General features: G+C 42.6%; 1 protein-coding gene across 1 annotated transcript in view; it reads left to right on the forward strand.

Moving 5' to 3' along the window:
- The window catches only part of nr3c2 (nuclear receptor subfamily 3, group C, member 2), a 383,204-nt gene that overhangs the window by 46,950 nt on the left and 312,176 nt on the right, over window positions 1–24,078 (forward strand). The gene's annotated exons all lie outside the window — the stretch shown is intronic.

Here is a 24,078-nt window from a genome sequence, read left to right on the forward strand (position 1 = left end):
TTCGCCCCTATGCATTTAGTAACTTCCAAACTGCTTCTTAACCGTTTCCTATTGATAACAATAATAGAAGTGAACTTAAATTGCATTAAATTAGACTTTTCTGGCTTTACTGCTAATAAATGCTAATCATTTCTGCTTCCAATGTCTCATGTGCAAGTTATTTTTGGATGGACTTCAAATTACTTAAAAACGGGTGGTTTATCCCTTTAAGCCTGTGGAGGAATCTCTCTTGAGTGAGACGTTCGTTCATTAGTGACCTAGAGACCCCGTTCCGTTGGTTTCATGAGGGCAGTGGGTCAATGGCACTGATGCAGGATCACCGTGCTCCGCCAGAGACACCAGTAGACTTTGTCGTTCATTATTCCGCCCCCAAGAGCGGTGGGAGTTAATCGTTCCCAATCTCAGCCATCAGTGAGTGTGTGTCTGTGTCTGCATGCCTGAGAACTTGGTCTTGCTATAAAGAGCGCACTATGCTGCAACAAGGGGGGGGGGGGGGTTGGACAGTTGACAGGACAAATATAATGGCATCTCTCTACTCAGCCCCGTCTACAACTCTGGGAAATGCTCAGTATATCTGGCAACCCTCTCCCCATAGGTTTTCATTGCACTCTATCTGCCCCAATCAATCACTCCCCTGTTAACAGTCTGATTTATTTTCGGGCTGCCGTCCTTTTGACTTGACCACAACTGCCCCCGGTTTCACTCCGATCTGAGAGGAAGACAGCCTGGTTGGGGTATTAATTTATACATACAGTTTAAGTTTAAGTTTATTTGTATCCCCATTAACCACAGCAGTGCTAACATTCACATGGCATAATTACAGACAATTAAAACAACAATACATACTCCTAATCAAATTCATAATACAATACAACAATACATACTCATAATCAATTCATAATACAATACAACAATACCTACTCATAATCAATTCATAATACAATACAGCATAATATACAATTAAACTTTTTCATACATTATCTATGTTCATATCAACCAATTATACAATCTTCTAATAATCCATATCAGACACATACATTTTCATTTACATATGTCCCTATCTCCTTATCAGACACATACACGTTTTTAACAAATAACGTACACACTATCTATTAGTGAATGGCAATTCCTTTGGTTGAAAATGTTGTTTTTACCAAGATTCTGAAACGACATTTACTATTCTCTTATTTACTATGTCTGGGAAGAGACATTCCTGGGAAGAGACATTCCTGCATATCACGGAACATGGCTTCATTGCATTCAACCTCACTTTTGGAAGTGTAAAACCTCGTGCAGAAGCATGTCTGGTGGAATGGTTGTGTCTGTCAAGACTTATAGATAAATTGTTATATAAAATTTAGGGGATCTTTGTAACAAGAATATTCCTAGTGAATACAAGGAGTGAGCAGAGTAACTTATGTTTGACAAGTAACCAAGTTAAACAACTGTGCATCGCTGCAACATTAGTTCGGTACTCACAGCGAAGCGCTATACGTGCTGCATTTGCTATTTTTTCAGGTACAAACTTGCTGAGCAGCAGCAACCATGTATGTAAATGTAGCAGTAATAGCTGAACGGTAACAACTTTTCACTTTTAATAATCTGCCATATCCAAAAACCCACACTCGTACACATGATGCATGCACACTTATACACGTACCCACGTGCACCATCAAATCCACTGAATAAGTGAGGTGAGTGAGGTACACAAATGTTGATATTGTAAGTCAATAGACAGAGCTTCTCAATGTTAAATGTGGTACTTGATTGTAAACAGACTTGATTTCCACTCAAATATAATGAATTATAGGAAGGAAAAAATGTATTATAGCGAGATCATAAAAAGAATAAACACATACATATTTTCTTGATACAAATTCAAGTAATAGTCGTTGCGGAATAAATCTGACTAATGCAAATGAGCATTTAATCCAGACTTGTGGCACATAACTGGAGCACTATATGGCATCTGTGTGAGATCACTGTCTGTTCAGCGGTTGACTGACTCACATTTGGAATGTTGTAGCATGCTAGCAGCTAGCAGTTCTGTGTAGCACAAACAGATAAACAACCAGCTCTTTATTATAGCATACTCACACCTGCAATAGTTAACATGTTGCTTAAAGAATATGCTGCACACTGTATTGGTCGACCCTGTCAAAGCCAGCACAGAGTATTTCTACCTTGTTGAACAGGAGGAATAGGTCATTATTGTTTCATCATCATCATCATCATCATCATCATCATCATCATCATCATCATCATCATCATCATCATCATCACAGTGAACGTTTTTCTTTTTTTGTGCTCAAATCTTTTTTTATTTTTATTTTTTTTTACACAACATACAACAAGACATAACCGAACACAACAATAAACAATATAAAGAACAAACGAAGGAGCAAACAAAATAAAATATATATAATAATAACAATCAACAGATCAACAGACTATAACAACAACATTGTGGTCACAAGACAAGAGAACAGGAAAAACAACAATCCACATATATATATATATATATATATATATATATATATATATATATATATATATATATATATATATATATATATATATATATATATATATATATATATATATATATATATATATATAAAAATACAAAAGACATATACAAAAACAAAAATATATGTAAGAAATTTTTAAAATTCTAAAAGACACTCCCACCCCAGGACCCCTCAGGACCAACCATCCCGATCTCTCTCTGCCGCTAGATCACTGACTTTACTCTCCCAGCTGCCGATGCCCACCCACAAATTAATGTTAGATTATTTAACTCCAATTACCCGAGCTGTAGAGATCTCCAAATAAATTACATCCAAGAATGTTAAAGCCCAATTAATTATTGTAAGTTTGTCGGGTTGTTTCCATCTCATAGTTATACTTTTTTTTGGCTGCTGTAAGTCCCGCTATCGCAGTGAAAGTTGTTGACTTACAGTACCACCTTGACCTGTTGCACACTTATCTTTAAATACATGTTTTAAGGTTGGAATGGACAGTGTCCGACAGAGAGCAGGCACCATTGGGAGGTGGAGGTGGCGGTGGTTGTTGAAGTGCCTTCCTCAAGGGGCAATTTGGTTGTTGTGTTAGCAGCTCACTCCGTCTCTGCATTCCAGAGGATAGGTGCTTCTGTGTCCTTTTCTAGATGTTTCAGTGTGGCAATCATCTGGGTGGTGGTGTTGTTGTTGAAACATTGCTTAGTTCAACAATAAGTGACTGAGGAATCTTCTGAACATGAGTTCCCCTTTCTATAAACCATGAGGCCTCAGGGCCACACGTCCTCATCAGACTGAGCCGAGAGCAGCTTAGTGCTCCATACCAGAGCCATACCAGAATAAGTCTGTGTCTGCTATAGGAGAATATGCAGCATAACCTTGCCAATTAAGAAAAGTTGGGGCGTTGGATTCCCTGCAGTTCTTTCTTTTGAGATGGGAAGTATAGGACGGTATAGGAGAAGGAGGATGTGTTCCTGCTTGTTATGAACGTATCCGGCGTGCCTTAAATTCTTCCTTCATTCCAGCATGATTACGACCCCTCCCACCAGTGACATCATACACATGCTCCTTGTGACGCTTCTGCCTCCATCTTGGCGGCAGGGCGTCAAGAGTGTCGGGGTGGAAGCCAGGCGTTCCGGTGTACGGCTGTGTCACCGTTTCACCTGCCTTTGGGGGGGATGGCCTGTTTGACGGGTTGTGTGTGAATGGGTTCACTGTCACACTCTGGTGCAAACCTGTTCTATACTCGTCTGGCATCTACCAAGTTAAAACAGGCTGTCAGAGAAGGGAGGGAGGGCGGGGCTGGGGGGGCAGGGACGAGTCGTGCCCTACATATGCTTTAATTCCCTATATCGGTTAACCTTGGTCAACGGAGTGGTGGCATAATACTCCTAGAGTTTATTATTCCACCCTGGCTCGTAGAGCTTTCCACGCAGCCGATTAACCCGACACCCCCAAACGTAATGACCTCGGAAAACCGCTCATCATCAACAACCCCCCCCCCCCCTCCCATCACGTGACATGCCACTCACATGACACTGCATCTGTATACCCAGTAGCCTCTGGCTGTGACACAGTACTGTTAATACCAGCTCTTTAAGCTCAGCGCTCTCTCTCACATATACAATATACTATGGGTTCTGCCTCCCTCTGGATCATCCGCTCAATGTAAAACAAGAATGACAAGGATTCAAATGTGTACATTATGACGTGAAGTCTACATGAGGCTGCAGCAGAGTGTGTGGGGGCGTTTCAATAGACAGTTACAGGGTCACTCACGACAAGCCAAAGGACCATTGTTGTATAAAGACAGGAAATCAATGGCTTTTTATTTTTTATTTTTATTTTTTACTTCGTTGGGGCGTTAAGCCGACCCTAGTGGCCTACTGGCTCCTTAACCCTCCCACGTGAGCCCCGGAGAAAAGAGACACACCGCTGCCATGGCAACGGACGACACGTCTAAGGTTCAGTTTGCATAGCCAACACCCTCTGTACCGTGAACAGGGTCACAATGTTCCAAAACCTATGCCGTAAAAATACATGCTATGAACAAACAGAGATGGAAATAGAGGTCAATGACTTCCTGTACACTACAAACCAGTGTGTGTGTGGCCCATTATTCATACTGTATACTGAATAAACACTGAAAATAGCTAATGGGAGAACCGTATTATATTCCTAGTCTAGACTATAGCGTAATAGGCATTTTCTCTCTCTGTGCTCTTATCAGAATGAAACATTTTCAGACATGTTTGTAGTAGTAGTGATTTTGGATGATTTTATATGGAAGTGAAGCAGTGAAACAGCATTCTTCTTATATTTTTGCTAATTAACTTACATTTCTTCATAATTTCTTTCTTGATTGATAAAGTCAGTTGTGCACAATACATGTATACTGAAAAGAAAATGCAATTTTTGCCCACGTTTTACATACATTTATAAGAATTAAAACAGCAAAATACTGTGTCAATAAAAACGTAAAGTAAATGGCCAACTTGTAAGAAACATTATTTGCAGTCAGTGGTTATACTTCCAGAGAAAGATGAAGAAAATATTGTTTTACGACGTAAAGAAAAAACAAAACATATTTCTTGTATCATAAACATGCATTTGCAGTATGATATAGGCTCAATCGTTTTCATCACCTTTTTTTGTATTGTCTTGTGTTTATTTACACATTTTGTCACATTTCATGAAAATATGGACCTTTATGGAAGCGACATGTCAGAATTGACATGTGTAACTAAAGCCTTCATAGTCACCTGTACCTGACCTTAGCTTTTAGGTTTAGTTAACGGGACGGTGGTTATTGGTCCTTGTATGAGCGGACTCCACATGCGTCTAAACATAATCACACAGGATGGTTACAGTACCCGTTTTATTGTTGTTTTTATTTCCTCAGCTGTGTGACCGGTTGGTTATTAGAATCCCCTTCCGTGGTTGTGTTAGACACGCTCTACTGACACCGTGGCATTTTCGAAGAGAACAAAGCTGCACGCTCATTTCATCCAATATGAAAAAAGGGCCCAGGCACTCACCAGTGTTGAAGGGGTGATTTCCCCTTAGTGATTACTCTGGAGAGGGGCCAGAAACTCAACAGGAGAGAATTACCATACTGCAGTGAGCAAAAAGCTGTTAATAAGTGCTAGGTTGTTGTGAGGATGTGGCCAAGCGGTGGAAAAAGATATGCTGAGACAGGTTGTCATCACCCGGTGGTTGGTTTTTATTTTCTCGTTTCCTTCGTTCCCCAGTGTAAAAAACAGGCAAACTACTTATAAATGGCCTTTTCCAGTGTTTATCATTGTTTTCTAGCAATGTGGGTTTGTATCAATGGGGTCTGTGTCTCTAATTCTCATTTTGGCTCATCAGTCTAGTCTCGAGTTCACGAGATCCTAGACTGAGAGAGAGAGGGAGAGAGAGATAGATACAGAGGGAGGGAGAGATAGAGTGGGGGACACGGAGCATTTACACACAACCTCCCGACCGCTCACGGGGCAGGAGCTTCTCTCTCTCGGGGAAACACACATGCATTTACACACAACCTCCCGACCGCGCACGGGGCAGGAGCTTCTCTCTCTCGGGGAAACACACATGCATTTACACACAACCTCCCGACCACGCGCGGGGCAGGAGCTTCTCTCTCTCGGGGAAACACACGCATTTACACACAACCTCCCGACTCCGCGCGGGGCAGGAGCTTCTCCACTCGCATTCCGTATTCCGATCCGTGCAATAATATTCACAGGGGTATATATTGTCATTTTAAACAAGTTACCAATGCATTGTCCCGTGGGATTATGCCCCCCGTGGCGAAATTAATGAGTATCCCCCTCAATCTCTCTATATCTCTCTCTGTCTGCTAGTGCAGACTGTGGGTGACCGTCACTCAAAGCGCTTATGGGCAGAGCCCAGCCCAAAACAGCTTGAAATCTTGGAGTGGAAAAATGCTGCGTTAGAGTACTTGATTAGAAATACAAAACAATGCATTTAAAAAATTTTTTTTTTACAGATGTGTTCCATAGACTCACAGGAATTGTGTAAAGTTGCCCAAATAGTGAAAGGAATAGCAAGACATGTCCCCTTTAACATAATTAAATAAGAACAAAAATACAAAACGATTACACTTCTCCTACCAACAAAATATCGCCCAACAACGAGGCTTTAGCACAACTGTGTCTCTCCTTCTCATTCCACTCTTTTCCCCCTGGGAGGAGCTTCTACCCAGGCTTTATCCTGGGAGCTCCTCCTACAGGGACAAACCAAAATCACAATCAATCAATTACCGACATTATTTTACAGCTTAAAACCCTCTGTACCACATGGATACAGCACTACACACTGACCTACCATTATAAAAACACTAAACAGTGTTTAGGGCACTGTATATGTCTATTCCCTTCTTATTATGAACCCCCCCCCCTGTACTCTACCACACTTGGTTCCTTCCAAATCCCCCCCCTTGGTTCCTTCCAAATCAAAGAAAAGGCTTTGGCCTCTCCCAGTTCTGGTTGGGCAGCCAGGGATTCTACAAGAAGACAAACATGTTAACATTTTACATAAACATAAATGCGTTGCAGCGTTAGTCTTCTGTGCCTGGGTTTTACCAGTACCTTCATACAAAATAAACAATGCCAAACGCCTAAACTAAATGGTTGGTAGTATGACCACATGTGGGGACCACGCCAGGCCGCCTGATTGCTTTTACCAACACGTTCGTGTTTCCGCGTCTCTGATTGGCCAGGTCATGTGACATGTACGCCCAATCGTGGGACCGCAAGTTTCTACACTGGTTAAGCTTAGGCACTCTTTCGAAGTTGGTTAAGGTTAGAGTTTGTCTTAGAGCATGGCAATAGAACGCCTGCCCTGATTCCAAACTCTAACCTTAACCAACTTCGAAAGAGTCGCCTAAGCTTAACCAGTGATAAACTAGGCGTTAGGTCGTTTGCAGGCTGTTCGACCCGGAAATAGGCGCATAATTTGCCGTCCCATGATTGGCGCACATGTCACATGACCTGCCCAATCAGAGGAACGGGAACCCGGAAACACGAACGCGTTGGTAAAAGCATAGACGCAGTCAGGCCACCATTATAGGGCATGGGATAGCCCCATGACAGGTGTGCTTGTGTGTATGTTAGAGAGAGAAAGACTCACACAGAACTTTACAAAATGTAATATATGCTATAATAAATACAATCAAATATCGCTACAGTACCAATCATGTACCTTAGGTTATTTGTCTTTGTAATGGCTGCCTCCTACCTTACTGCACTATACATGAGATGTCTTGACAAATAAACTACAGACTATACTTTAAAGAGTAATGTCACCCATTTTAAGAATTCATGTTATGTTTTTCCTGTACCCAAGGACAGTTCAGTCAGTATGTGTAAACATGCACCACTCTCTCCTAAAGCTATAAATAGTAGGGGTGGGATGATGCATCGATCCAGATCGATATATCGATCTATTATCAATAATCAAATAGGATCGATGCAACGTAAAAAGATCGATTTATATTGTGATACTTTTATTTTGAAAATCCGGCGACGGATTGAGGATGGACAAATAATGTTGATATTTAAACATGAATACATAATAAATGTATTGATGATCATCATGCAACAAAAAACAATTGTAGGAACGGTTTGGGAGAGGAAGGGGTTTTAGCTTGCGTGTTGTGAGTTCCAAAACATTTTACTTAAACTTTAAAGCTCAATATATAAAAACGTGGCACTTTACAGTGAACAGGAGGTCTATTTGTATTAAAAACAATAGATTGTTTTTCATTTAAATGTCTGGAAGAGCTCAAAAATAAAAACGTCAATTGATATTTCCATAGCCTTTTTTTTGTTGATCTAAATGTGACTGATTGTGTTAAATGGGCACATAATATCGTCTCATATCGATTGCAGGCACCTGAACCTAATCGAATCGTATCGTATCGTGGCAGACTTTGTGATATCGGCAAATATCGTATTGTTGTACAAAGAATCGATATCGTATCGTATCGTGATGAAACTGGTGATTCCCACCCCTAATAAATAGGATGTAAAACCTGGGACTGCTCCGTAGACGATACATGGGTCACTTTTACTTTTTTGGAGCCATAAAATGCTAAGTTGAGTTCTCACATCTGAAAGAGGTTTATAGTCCGTTCTAGTACAGTATGTCTGAACTAGAATGTAAACCTTATTTAAGTGTAAGAGCTCACACAGACATCTTATGGGCCCACATTAATGCCTAAAATGGGTGGTATTCCCCTTTAAAGACCATTACGTCAGGAGAGGTTAGGAGCAAACTTTTAACAACTTCAAATGCACGTGAGTATGTGTATGTCTAGCAGAGGTGATTGCATGCCTCCAGTGATGTCACACACACACACACACACACACACACACACACACACACACACACACACACACACACACACACACACACACACACACACACACACACACACACACACACACACACACACACACACACACACACACACACACACACACACACACACACACACACACACACACACGTGCCTGTATCCCCGCAGGCTGATGGAGGACGTACCAAAATGCTGAGTCAAATTCTCAGTCCACAGGACCCCTCCCCCCATCCCTCTCTCTATTTCCCCTTGGAGATTAATGGCGTTGAAAATGAGGGCACATGTAAACAGGATGGGAGGGGCCCTGGCCTCACTGAAACCCCCTGAGGGCCCTCTGTCACTGTACACGGTCTATGTGGACAATGGTATGGACTCCTCTCTCTGTGCACTGAGAAGATGCTAAATGACAACTCTGTCACAAACATGCACGCGCAGTCGCGCACACACACACATACACATAGACACACACAGAGACCATCTTTGCATGGTTTTGGTACTTGAAGCTTACTGTAGCTTCTGTTGGCTTCCCTCAAAGTCATACCCTTCAGTAGGCTATAAGAGACATTGCAAGTAGCCTAAATCTAAGAACTGGATTTTCTACATTGATTATATTTACTGAAGAATATCGTCTTGGTAAGGTTTAATATCGTATTAGTTTGGGGTCACTACGCAAAGAAATGATGGCGATAGAATACATTTTTCTCCATTAAAGATATCTCACATCTGCTTGTGTCTCATATAGCAGAAAATCAAATTGCTTTACTTTGATTTCTGGCAGGTTACACATGGCTCCTAGTATCACATTTGATACCCTAGTTTAGCCTGGTGCTGGTGCATCCCTAGCACTAGATCAGTGTAGGTATTATAAACTAAATTGGTGATCAGAGGTTACGTTCAGAACACATTATTCTGTACCCTCCTAGCACTCCTCTCTTTCCACCCGGGGCTCTTCTCTCTGCACTGTTTGTGAGAAAACTGGTAGACGCGAATGGAACCTTCTTATGGCGGTTTGGCAAACATACTGTAAGTATGGCCAACAGCACAACTGGCCCACGCTTGATGCCAACTTTTTCAGTTCACTCACTTGAGTATCGTACTCTTAACAGACAAAGCTGGCTGAATGTTTCGGCGCTTCCGGGTATACATGTAGCTGCTGGCTGCCGGCTTCCGATTCTTCCACTCACGCCCCCCAATATCCAGACCAAGACCTTCTCTTTCATGCACCAGTAATTGTTTACAGCTCCTGTAATTTTTTCAAAGGCAATTGTGTAATCCGAATTTGAAAGCAATTTATTTTATTACATTACATTACATCACTTATTTTATGGTATTATATAAAGATTTCTCCACACAGTACGTGAACGAACATTGATACTTCTTGTAGGTGTTTTAGATCCAGACTACATTTCCATTGCGCTCCACCTGTTTTTCTCCCAACATGGACTGTTCACCAGAAACCAGAGAACTTACAATATCAGAATCTTGTCCCTTAGCCTATAGATTCATTTCATATGCAGATATCTGTTTAGAGAGATTAAAGTGAACATAGCTCAGCAAGAAGAACATGTTTCAATAAATTTAATTTGGTTGGTAACTACTTGTTCTGTAGTTTGGCTTCAGTGTGTGGCCCTCGTTCTCTCTCGTGGGTGCTAACTAAGTAAGCTGCTTTTGTTTGCCTTGGACTCACATGCCTCCTGTTCTCTCTCTTTGACATTTGGGTATGATGGAGGCAAGCTTACTCTTGTTGGGTCCAGATTTCTTTATTTCATATTTGCCATCGCCTGAACTTGGTGAAGACCCCATCTACATGGTGATCTGACTGCATCTTTTCTTTGCTTGCTTTTTTCTATTTGCACAATGAAACAAAAGAAAAAATATGAAAGCAACAAATGAAACAAAAAACATAGATGTTTATAAAGGTATTTCACCTAATACAAAATACAAACAATAATGAAACAAACAATTGAAAAGATTATAAAATAAGCACCACTAACTCTACGACGAGTAATAGGTCAAATAAAAATTAAGGCTGTCAAAGTTAACCTGGTATTAACACGTTATCGCCCGATTCTATTAACGCCACTATTTTTTTTAACTCACGATTAACTTTTAAGATGACTTTTTAATTTTAAATTTTTTTACTAGACTTCACTCAGGTGTATTATTGATGCTCTCATTGATACTATGTTTGTTTCTGAAGTGTGCGTGTGCGTGCGCGTGCGTGTGTGTGTGTGTGAGATAGAGAGAGAGGGGGGTGAGAGAGATGAGGAAGAGAAAGAGAGCTGGGAGGCGTGTATGCCTTCTACGACGGAACTGCGTTTCCGCGTTCGAGTTTTGCGCTCTGATTGGCCAGGTCATGTGACATGTGCGCCAATCGTGGGACAGCAAGTTCTGCGCCTATTTCCGGGTCTAACAGCCTGCAAAGTTTAAACTACCTGGCGTTCTATCGCCATGCTCTAAGACAAACTCTAACCTTAACCAACTTCGAAAGAGTGCCTAAGCTTAACCGTCGGAATCAGGGCAGGCGTTCTATCGCCATGCTCTAAGACAAACTCTAACCTTAACCAACTTCGAACGAGCGCCTAAGCTTAACCAGTGTAGAAACTTGTGGTCCCACGATTGGGCGTACATGTCACATGACCAGGAATGACCTGGCCAATCAGAAACGCGGAAACGCTGTTCTGTTGTAGACAGCATTCAGGCAGCTGGGAGAGTGTGTGTGTGAGAGAGAGAGAGGGGGGGGGGGTGATTACTCAGCCCTTGTGTGGGTGAATGTAACAAGTTCCTAACGTTTTCTTTCCCCTATTATTTCATGCACACTTTGTTCATTGTTTTAAATTATTATTTTCTTTTAAGTTATTTTGTGCATCACTCTGTTTTGAATTTGATGCAAATTTGCAATGCATGAGGCAGGGTCATCCTTTTGTGTTAAATGGCTGCATAAAGCAAACATTTGTTGACTCTCATGTTGATAAGAGTATTAAAACTTGGAATTTGAAAAAGATCTGTTTAAGGTAGATAAAAAAAAGTGATTAATTTGCGATTTATCGCGAGTTAACTATGGACAATCATGCGATTAATCGCGATTAAATATTTTAATCGATTGACAGCACTAATAAAAATATATTTATGTAAAAAAAATGATAGCGTAATGTGGCAAAATAACATCACTATTTAATGTAGTGTGTGTGTGTGTCCGCATACTATATATATATGTCTGTATATATATATATATATATATATATATATATATATATATATATATATATATATATATATATATATATATATATATATATATATATATATATATATATATATAAATAAATAAATAAATAAATACAAATAAATATATAAAAAAAAAAAAAAACTCTACTGAGCCTTCGTTTCCGCCATCTTCCTGTTCCAACTGTGCTATTTAAAGCTGTACCATGTCATTTGGGGAGGAAAAACAATCATTTAGAAATCTACAGAATTATTTTCATGGCATTATAAATAATGTTGAGGCAGTCAATAACAAGTCTGGCCAGAAGATACTTCTTGTTCTTTCTATACTAAATACTGCCAAATGTAAACAACGCAGTGAAACATGTACTCTCTAGAGATAACTGTCTCCAAACATTCTTTAAGGTGCCGCCTTTACCAGGACCATTTGTTTATTCAATGCGGGATATTTACCGTTGAATTATTATTTAACTTTTCTGAGGTTCAAATTTCCCTCCCAGAATAACAAACATCTGCCCTGTGATGTAGTTATTCTCCTTCAGTGGCTTCACTATGTTTTACACTAGGTCCCTCTGTGGTTTCCAATGAGTTGCGCGCACACACACACACACACACACACACACACACACACACACACACACACACACACACACACACACACACACACACACAGACATAGACACACTCACACATATAGACACACACACACACACACACACACATAGACACACACACACACGTGGGAAACACAGCTGTTTAGTGTGCATATGGGTTAATTGATGTGGCAACTAATTCTTTGGGCTCCACTTTTATAGTAAGCTGTGAAAACATGGACTGCGTACGTGTCGTTTCACCACACTGTGATGTTTGCTAATTGCTCATCTATTCAGTAATGCTTGAGAGAATCTCCTTGAACAAAGAACGAAGGTTATAAAGTAAATGTTTTGGAAATCTAGCTTCGTCGAGTGGTTTCAGTATGTATTTTGGCCAGTTTTGCCTATTTCCTGGATAGATTTCCCATGTGGGCACTGTGGTGTGGAACAAAGCTCAAGGAATGGCATCACCACTCTGGAGGTCTGACCTTGGACCAGAGTAAATCTCATAAATTCAACTCATTTTGTGTCGGTATCTGACATGACCCAATAGCCTGTATTATGAGCATTTACAGCCTGTAATCATTCTATCAACCGCCACCATCGAAGAGGACATGGGAATTCAATTCGTGGTCGACGTGGGTCTGTCTGGAATAACAGGACGGGGTGAGGAGGGAAACCTGTAGCCGGCATTAGCGTTGGGCGCCGCGCAGGGGCGTCTCAGAGCGCCACCGAGGAGGGTGAATGTATGACTGTGCGTTTCTGTTTTAGGACGGCTCTGGTCTATTTCGAGAGGAGGGTAATGATACGGGACAGATACTGAAGGACGTTGAAATCTGTCAACTCTTCTGTCTTCACACCACAACGGTTATGGGGGGGAACATGGCATTGATGAAAGGTCATTTGTCTCAGATTAAAAGAGAGCATAACTTTAGATATTCAGTGGGCAGCAAGGTACAGGGGAGATTTTGTGTGACTTCATCGACGGGGTGATTGATTTGATCAGCATCCAGTGTCCACACAATGTCCCCCCCCCCCCCCCCCCCCGATGCGTGGCCTTGGTTAGTTGAGGTTTAACATTTTAAGATTTTAAGACATTACAAAAACTACAAACCAAATAGGGTCTATTACAGAAAGCTACAGTAAGAACATTACTACAGTATGCAAATTTACAGTTACAATGTAGACCTCAAACAGTGTAGTTTAACCAGGCAAGTCACTTATTCTTAGGGTGAGCGCGGAAAAGAGAAAATGTGCCTCTTGACAAAAAAACACGGGTTGAAAAAGTTCAGATCAAGAGATATAAAATTCAACACTGAGGGACAATATCAGTGACATTTAAAGAGAAACATGTTAGACAGTGCTAGAGGAAGTGCACTTGTCATCTTTACACTACTTCTCTTCCCGGTCTCGTTCTTTCTCCGTTTGGACTTGGTTCAGAACCTTGTTTTACAAGTTTTGGTTCTGCCAATTAGTGCTTCATCACATTATGATGTTGTTGCGATTGGACCGGATTGACAACAAACTACACCTCTTAGAGAGGGCATCATGCCAGCTGCTCTTGGCTTACCATTGGTTCATACCTGTAATGTGTCTTTGATGATAATACGCATGAGGAACACACTTCAAGGTCCACAGCTCAAGGTTTATTCAGCAGCAAAATGACCATAAAAATAAACAAGATGGGTGGTATATTGTTGATATTTGTCCAATTTGGGCTCATTTCAGATAATCAGACCGTGGGCATTGCTATTACAGCATCCTGGTGTACTCTTGTTTAAATCAGCTAGCACTTCTTGAATGGAATTAATACCACATTGTTAATTAGTATTGGCCTGCTAAACTGAAGGAACACATACAGTTGTTAACAGTATCATTCATGTGAATGGAGAATAGAATAGGGCCAGGAATGAAACCCTGAGGTACACCCTTTGTGATAACCTTCATCCGGTACACTTTTTTTTTATTTTTATATATACACTGTGTATATATATATATATATATATATATATATATATATATATATATATAGAGAGAGAGAGAGAGAGAGAGAGAGAGAGAACAAAATGGGGAACAAAAGCCTGATCAAGGTTTAACTTCAATAATATACTCTTCACAGCAGATGCCATATTTCAGAGCTAAAACTAAATTAATATAGTACCACACAGATAGGCCTCCCTGTGATGACTCTAATCTCATTGAATTGGGCATACCCAAATCTATCCAAATAACAAGATGTACATAACAAAGGCAAAGAAGGGCACACAAGCTACAATTAGAAAAGGCTTTTATAAGCAACAATACCAAACACTTATGGGACACTATGAAGGGGATGATTGGACTGTTAACCACTCGGAAAGCATTAGTGGCAGATAATGACGCAGAGTTTTAAAATCAACAGAACCATGTTTTCAACATCCTTAATTCAGTTATACCTGTGCAGTCAGATATAATCAATGTTTTTGTTGAGCAGGTAAGGAGCACTTTTAAACATTTAAATCAGTACTAGGAAGGCCACAGGACCAGATAACCTCAATGCATTTATTCAGATATTTTTTTCTTATTAGATTCGATTCAAATGTGTTGTCATTATACAGTACAATGAAAATAAGTTGGCATCTAAACAGAGTGCAAATGTAACAGTAAAGTGTAATATCAATATCCAATGTAGTGTGTATATATAAATGAGTACTACTGAGTAATAATGATATTCTATTGTATTTACAGTGTTAAAGTAGTGTGTACAGTGATACAGGTATAAAAACACTATGGTAGTAAGTCATACTGGCCAGCGGTTTAACTAGTAAAAGTAGGTAGGGATATATACAGATATGCTGTAGTGTAGATAGTAGCAGTGTTGTAGTCGAGTCACTAAATCACAAGTCCGAGTCGAGTCTCGAGTCCCCAGTGTTCGAGGTGACCGCTGTGTCATTTATGTTTAATGTTCAAGTTCAAGTTTCAAGTTTCTTTATTAGTTGTCATACAAAAATACAGAATACTTTTATATGAAATGCTTTTTTCTGTTTTGCTCCTGAGAGTGTGGTAGACAAAACATAGATAAAGTATCAAATAGAAAGTCAAAAGTACGTAAACAAGTGTAAACAAAAGTGTTCAATACACATATATACAATATACAATACAGAGTAGAAAAAATTTGTAACTGAGTTACAATACAATCTACAGTACAATGCAGAATTGGGATGAGGTACAACTTAGGGTAAGGTGCAATGAGTTATGAGTTGTAGTGCAAATCGCTTTACCAATCAATATAAAGTGTGTTAAAGTGTCTAAAGTGGGTAAAGTGGGTGCTACAGTGAGTTGTTTATTTAATGTGAGTGTGTACGTGTTAGGGGTGGGACAATACATCGATCCAGATCGATATATCGATCTATTATCAATAATCAAATAGGATCGACGCAACGTAAAAAGATCGATTCATATTGCGATACTCTTATTTTGAAAATCCCCGCGAGTCATATCCGCCGGCGCCCAGTATTGTGAAACTCTGTGTAGACATTACAGCAGTGTTTGCGTCTGCTGTAAAGCACTCAGAGCGTCTATTTTGCGAGCCGATATAAGTCTGTGCAGTTTTTTCCCCGCAACGGGTCAAATGCATATAACAGGCGTTGCATCGTCTATATGCCAACGTTGCGTTAAATATCTAAATGAACGTCGCGTTGGCTGCTTAAAAGCTAAGCAGCTAACCGTGAGAGAGAATAGGAGAGGAGAGAGGGGACTTGGAAGGAGGAGGGGTGGGGGCTGTGGGGGACTGTGTGTGTGTGTGTGTGTGTGTGTGTGTGTCTGTGTGTGTGTTAAAGCTCAATATATAAAAACAAAAGTGAACAGGAGGTCTATTTGTATTAAAAACAATAGATTGTTTTTCATTTAAATGTCTGGAAGAGCTCAAAAATAAATACATCAATTGATATTTCCGTAGCCTTTTTTTAGTTGATCTAAATGTGACTGATTGTGTTAAATGGGCACATAATATCGCCTCATATCGATCGCAGGCACCTGAATTGAATCGTATCGTATCGTATCGTGGCAGACTTTGTGATATCGGCAAATATCGTATCGTTGTCCAAAGAATCGATATCGTATCGTATCGTGATGAAACTGGTGATTCCCACCCCTAGTACGTGTGGATGTGTGTGCTGTGAGTGTATTTGATGGTTTGTTACATAGTGTTATTGTCATTGAGCATCCTGATGGCCTGGGCGCAGGAGTTCAAAACTTGTAATCCCTATCTGATTGGATCAGATTTGTATTAATTCATTTCAACTCATTATGAATTGAAAATGGGGGACCCTGATGTAAACAAGATGAAAGTCTTTCTCTGGTCTGCATCCCCTTAACAATTGTGTGTATTGAGCTGTACTGTACTGTATCCATTCTGCAATCTGTTCATAAAAATTTTCAATCAATCAATCAATCAATCAATAGGGATTACAAGTTTTGAACTCCTGGGCCCTGGCGATAGAAGCTCCTTCTGAGTCTCTCTGTACTGGCCATGAGACTCCGGTATCGCTTGCCTGACCCCAGCAGTTCAAAGAGGCAGTTGTTAGGGTGACTAGAGTCTTTGATTATTCTCTTAGCCTTACCCCTGCAACGCTTGTTGTAAATGTCTTGGAGAGTGGGAAGCCCACCTCCAATTGTGCGTTCGGCTGAATGGGCCACTCTCTGTAGTCTGCTACGGTCTTGTGCGGTGCTATTCCAAAACCAGGAGGTGATATTGCCAGTCAGGATGCTCTCTATTGTGCATAAGTAGAAGTTCTTAAGGATCTTCTGACTCACTTTGAACTTCCTTAGGCGCCTAAGGAAGTAGAGGCGTTGCCGTGCCTTCTTGACTACACTGTCAATGTGCGTGGTCCATGTCAAGTCCTCGGATATGTGGACTACGAGGTACTTAAAACTGTTCACTCAGGGCGGCGTAGCGGTCTAAGCGTCTGCCCACCACCACAGACACAGTGGGATCGAATCCAGCTGTGGTGCTTCCGGGTTGGCTGACCGTCCATACTAACACAATTGGCAGTGTTAGAGGGTGGGAAAATCCGGCGAGGGTGGATCCTGGTCATTGTAAAAACAGCGACTCCTACAGATCGGTCGGGGCGCCTGCACAGCGGGGTCGGATCCTGGGGGAGGTATAGTGTCCTCCACACGTTACACTCTCCCAGTGAGAGTCCGCGCTGCCAGGTGAAAAGAAGTGGGGATTGGCTACACATGTGTCGGAGGAAGCATGTGATAGTCTCCGCCCTCCCAGACCGACGGTAGGGGGCAGAGCACGCAACGACCAGGTAGGGCTGGGCGATTAAACGATATTATCGATAATTCGAATTAATGATTTGGGACGATTTTGAAAAAAATTATCTATTAAAAAAAGAAAAGAAAAGAAAATTTCACCTTTTATTTTGCAAAAAGTGATGTTTGGTGAAAGTTAGATTTGCATTATTGTTTGATGATCAAGAGGCACCTTTTATTTGTTTTAAGTGAAGTTTGGTGAAAAAGCAGGTTATTGCACTATTAATCCCAATAGGGACATTCATCTTTGTTTGACCAAGAGTAACTGTTCTGAAGGATCAGATTAAACCGAATATATATATTTATTTATATATATATATTTAATTGTATTTGTATATCCCCTGATATCCCTTGTATATTCCTTGTACAATATGCATTGAATATCCCTTCTAGTCTACTGAACATCCCATAATAGTCTCCATTCTACCATTGGACGAGACCTTGGTGCCAGGTCGCCATACCCCTCAGACCAGGTTCAATCGTACCGCTCAACATGTATGGACAAGTCCTAGTTCCGCGTAGGAATATGTCTACCGCACCACTAATGGTACTATTTGTTCATAGTGCGTATATATACTGCGCTATTAAAGTAGAGCTTTCTTTTAGTCCAGTTCCTTACCCTCCAACAGAGTGACAGACGCAAAAGCCTCCCCGCGAACCACGTGTGGGCAGTAAGGCCAATTCGGCCCAGTATCGGCATTGAGACATCGTGTATATTAATATTTGAATAGTCATATTTGGCACTATATCGTCGAGTTGGACGTATTCTATTAAGCTAATAATAGTCTATTCATATGTAGTGCCTCGTGCGGTAAGAGTTCTATAGTAATCAGCACCCCCATCGTTTCGGGCATCAGCTGGACGCTTATCCAGGGTGGTTGACCCCACATGAAGCTGCACCCGAGGAGCTCCAGGCCAAAGAGCGAGTGGACCTGTATATTGGATTATTCTACCGACGACGGCTAGCCTTCCCCGGCTTGGATTATGCTTTGAGTACTTTGATTATTCTATGGATAAAGGCCAACACTGCGGTGTGTTGGAAATACCCCCACCGGAGAGGACGACAGGTGAGAAGACGCTCTACACGACGAGGTCGCCTCACGTCTCTCCATCGTGGACCGGAGGACGCCGGCCACAGAGAGTCCAACTGCTTTCATCTGTGGATCGAGGATCGCTGGGCACCGGGTCGCACGACTGTGGGCTCTCCCAGGATACCCTCGGCCAGACGGGATACAGCCAGACTCTACCCCCCCCCCCTCCAGCTGTCCTACAAGCAGTCGGAACCTTCCCCTAGTGTATCCAGCTATATAATCATTCAAGTATCATTGCTATTGTTCCCTAAATAGTCCAGGTTGTATATTTGCTTCCTGCGCAATCAGAGATTGGACATTCGATATTGATCTACCTACGAATACTCATTTGCCATAAAAGTGCATACTATTTCAAATCATAAATGTAATTAAGTGATCGTTGTACATACCTTTTGCTATGTATTATTATTAAACGCAGACTTTCGACTTGGTACATTTGTGTTGGATCCGTTTCATCAGGTGGGAGTGTTTATCATAATTATTTATACCTAGTACTGGGTGGCCAGAGTCTAAAGTACAAGAGGTAGTGGTAGTAAGTATCATATCTAACCATACAGTCAGGGAATTGTACCCCTCAGTTACAATTGGTCCTTCGAGCCGGAGGGTAATCAGTGTAATATTAATATAGTGTTATTAATATTAAAATGGCCTATGATGAACACTCCACGAAACGATCCTCCTAACCAACAACGCCCGCGGCGCAAACGACAGCTCCCTCAGTACCTAGAGGCTTACGCTGTCAGTCAACAACCTAGTCTTCTACCAACAGTAAACGCGGTAAAACTAGAAAGTAAAATTATGTCTAACCCTAACAACCAGGCTACCCCGACCATAGAGGCCCCTATGGGTTCTAACGTAACTGACCCAGCTCACGGTGGGGACCAGGGGGAACCAGACATGACTTTACACCCCGCCAATACCGAAGAAGTAGTCCCCGACGAGTCCCGGGAGGAAGACAACACTACCGAGAGAGAACTCGGCACGGAAGAAGATGAGGAGAGCACCGTGGAGATAGAGCTCCAAGACTCCGCACGGAGTACCCCAAGGGACGGCTCCCCTATACAACCGTCTTCTCCCAGCGAGGCAGAGAGGACACTACAGCAGGCATTCCTTGTCAGCCTGAAAGCCTCTACTGAACGCGATAGACTCCAGGGTTAGGGCTGGGCGATATGACGATATTATATAAATATCGGGTACAGTTCATTAACGATACACTTTTTTAACGTATTGTGGATATCGTGATGTTTTGCCCAAGAGGATTGTGTCGCGTCAATCTGGTCCACACCCGTTCAAACTTTTGAACAACGCCGCCCCCACACACACTACTGCATCAAAGTTACTAATTATTATTAACAAAGGCATTCGTTTTGTGGCATTAACGTTATATAGTTACACGTTCAATAACATTAGCGTATTTACCCAAACATAGCAATGTCCAATGACGACATAGATAGCAAGCGTTACTGTTCATATCTCAGCCCGTGCGGAGTTGTGTATGCCCATTCTGCGGTCTGTTAATAAAGTTTTCAATCAGACAGATGTATGGAAAGGCTTTTATTATAACATTTGTTGCAATAAAATCATTATGGCTTGTTTAGTCATGCTGCGGTGCGCTGGTAATCACTCGTCTGCCGCAGGGAGCTGTTGTTGTCGTTGAGCTGAGCTCAGCTCTCGTCAAAATCAATTGCGGAAGTAAAAAACGCATAGAGCTTGCCGATTGGTGCTAAGAACAGCAGGGCGGGTTCAATCGGTGTGACGTAATTGGCAGACTCGACTGTCAATCAAAATTATGCTGTTGCCGGCTGAATGATCGAATGAATGAAAACGTTATTAACGATTGCAGAATGGGTACAATACAGTACAGCTCAATACAACAACAGTGGACTAGGGGATGAAGACCAGAAAAAGACTTTCGGCTTTTTTACATAAGGGTCCTCCATTTTCAATTCATCAAAACATTTAGAGACATACAAATATACAGTAGTTTCATAAAAATGCTAAAATGCTATTTATTTATTGATTGATTGATTGATTTCAAACTTTATTAACATATTGCAGAATGGGTACAGTACAGCTCAATACATACAATTGTTAAGGGGATGCAGACCAGAGAAAGTCTTTCGTCTTGTTTACATCAGGGTCCCCCATTTTCAATTAATCATATTTCATATCTAAATCATATAATATCTCATTGCTAAATATATGCAATATATAATCTAATAATCCAATAATCTAAATCTAATATATAATATAAAAATGCTAAATGCATGGGTATTTTATTTAGTCTTTAATGTTAGCTTGCAAACTCAAATTGTCTTGGTAAGCCTCATAATGAATTGTTTGGGGAAAAAAAGAAAAACATCGTGATGTGTATCGTGTATCGCCGAAAGGTCAGAAAATATCGTGATATCATATTTAGGCCATATCGCCCAGCCCTATCCAGGGTGAACGCGATCGATTGCAGATACAGCAACGGAGCGAAGAAGAGCACATACGCCTGGAAATAAGACGCATTCAGATGGAAGAGAATATGGCAAGAGACCGGGCCGACGCCCAGCGCGCCGCCACCGGTGCCCAGAGAGAATCGGATCTCACCAAGCGCGAAGCCGAGCGCGACAGAGCACAAGCGCAACTAATAGAACAGCTGATCAGAAGGACAACACCCCCTCCCTCCACCAGAGGCTCCAGGAACTCGTCTAGACATCACTCCAGGGCGGCATCCCCTAGCCGAGTAAGCGACCCTGAACTTGACCAACAGACGAGGTTTATACCCCCCGCAGACCCCCTTCCCCAACCGGTCCAAGCGAGACCCAGCCACCGGGAAGGAGCAGCATACACTGCGGAGAGGCTAAATCAGAGACTACAAGCCCTGGATGACCTAACGGAAGACGAAGAGGAAGAGGAGGAGAACCACGCCCGACGACAGCACAGTACTCTACCGGACCAGGAGGTCCAGTACAGCCCAGGCTATACCCCCGCGGAGCTGCGCTACAGACCCCCGACGCTATTCACGGGTGAGCACGACGCACGACCCGCACCGAGGAACAGCACCTGGACCAGCGGGCCATGGTACACAGCCGGTACCAGCCCATGCCAAGGAGCAGGAGGAGACTCGCCTAGGAGGCCTCCCCCCCAACGCTCGCCGATGTATCAACAATCCGCGTCATACATTGGCACACCTATGGTACCAGACTTCACCCAGGAGAACCGGGCCCAGTATACGGAGCTCCGCATGTGTCTGGAGACAATGTTGGTGGATGTCATTGATGAACGCCATAAATACGCGATACTACTGAAGCATTTAAAGGTACCCCGCGCGCACAACATAGCGCTCGCCTACGCCACTTCCACGACCCCATACACCGCAGCGCTGGTAGCGTTGGACCAGAGATATGGACGTATATGGGATTACGTGATCCAGGAGATCAGGCACATCGACCGCCTACCCCCAGCAACAGACAATCGAGCACTGGACGACCTGTCCATCAGAGTGCAGTCCCTAGTAGGGATGCTGGGAGCGCAGAGGGAAAAGGGTAGGCATGAACTATACGCCAACTCAAATGTAGAGAGGATCTTGGAGAAGCTACCGCCCGCCCGACAGGAGCGCTTTAGGCGGCAGAGAGACCACCGAGACCCTAATGGCCCCGAACCGAACCTCCTCGATCTAGCCGACTTCCTGGCGAGAGAAGTCAGCAGCTTACGGCTAGATACATTCGGACGGAGCACCCCTGGCTCCAGAGAAGGAACCAGGAGACTAAATGATGGAAGAAGATCGGTGACTGTCATGCACCAATCGGAGTCAGTGCCAAGCAGTAGGAGCCACAGTACCCCCTCAAGAAAGGAGAAGTGGAAGATAGTGTGCCCCTACTGTGAGAAAGAACACTGGCTGTCACAATGTGACTCATTCCCCAAGATGAATGCGGAGGAAGCGAGTCAATGGATAAAGTCCAACAGACGCTGTTTTCACTGTGCGCGATCACACATGGCAGCCGAATGCCGCTTAAAGAAAAAGTGCAGTCGGTGCGATGGAGCCCATCTGGACATACTCCACGACAGTAACAGACGGCGGCCTCCACCCGCACCATCAAGCAGCAAAGCAAGCGTCATGTACATCGACCCCGCCAGCAGCAGCGGAGCCAGAGTGCTCTTAAAGGTAGTCCGTGTGACATTGAGCTACCAGAATAAAGTCATGGACACTTACGCCGTCCTTGATGACGGGTCAGAGAAGACCCTTCTGCTCGCGTCCGCTGCGGCCCAGCTAGGGCTGCGGGGGAGCGAAAACCAAATGACAATTCGGACAATAAGAAGAGATTTGAAAACGATAAAGGGCGAGAATGTCTCATTCTCTATCGCAGCAAGCGGCCAGCCCGAGCGACGGTACAGGATTACAGACGCTTTCACCAGCCAAGAAATAGGACTCTCGCGGTACACATACCCCGTAGCCAAGCTGATGGAGAAATATGTACATCTACGCAAGCTACCGATCCCACTCATAGACGGTGCTACCCCGACACTGTTGATAGGCTCCGACCATGCAGACCTCATTGTCCCGATAGACCGGGTTCATACCGGACCCAGAGGCTGTCCTGCAGCAGTCGAGACCCGCCTAGGATGGACTCTCCAAGGCCCACTCGCCAAATCTCTCAACCGAACCACAGCCACTAGCTGTCTCCACTCCCGAGTCACAGAGGGAGACACCGCACTCCTGCAGCATGTAGAGAGGCTATGGACCTTAGAACAAATGCCCTTTAAGAACGAAAAGAAAGACATTCGCTCTAAAGACGACATCTACGCCATTAACCTCCTCGAGACGGGAACAAAGAGAGTCCCAGTCAGCGGCGTGTTGAGATACGCCACGCCACTCCTGCGGCGGGAAGGGATGCCTACCTTTCACGCAAAGAAAGACGCCACAGAGCGGTACCTACTAAACACAGAGCGGCGCTTAGCCAAGGACCCCGCCCAAGAAAGTG

Source organism: Notolepis coatsorum, assembly GCF_963971535.1.
Source record: "Notolepis coatsorum genome assembly, chromosome: 7".
NCBI classification, from domain to species: Eukaryota; Metazoa; Chordata; class Actinopteri; order Aulopiformes; family Paralepididae; genus Notolepis; species Notolepis coatsorum.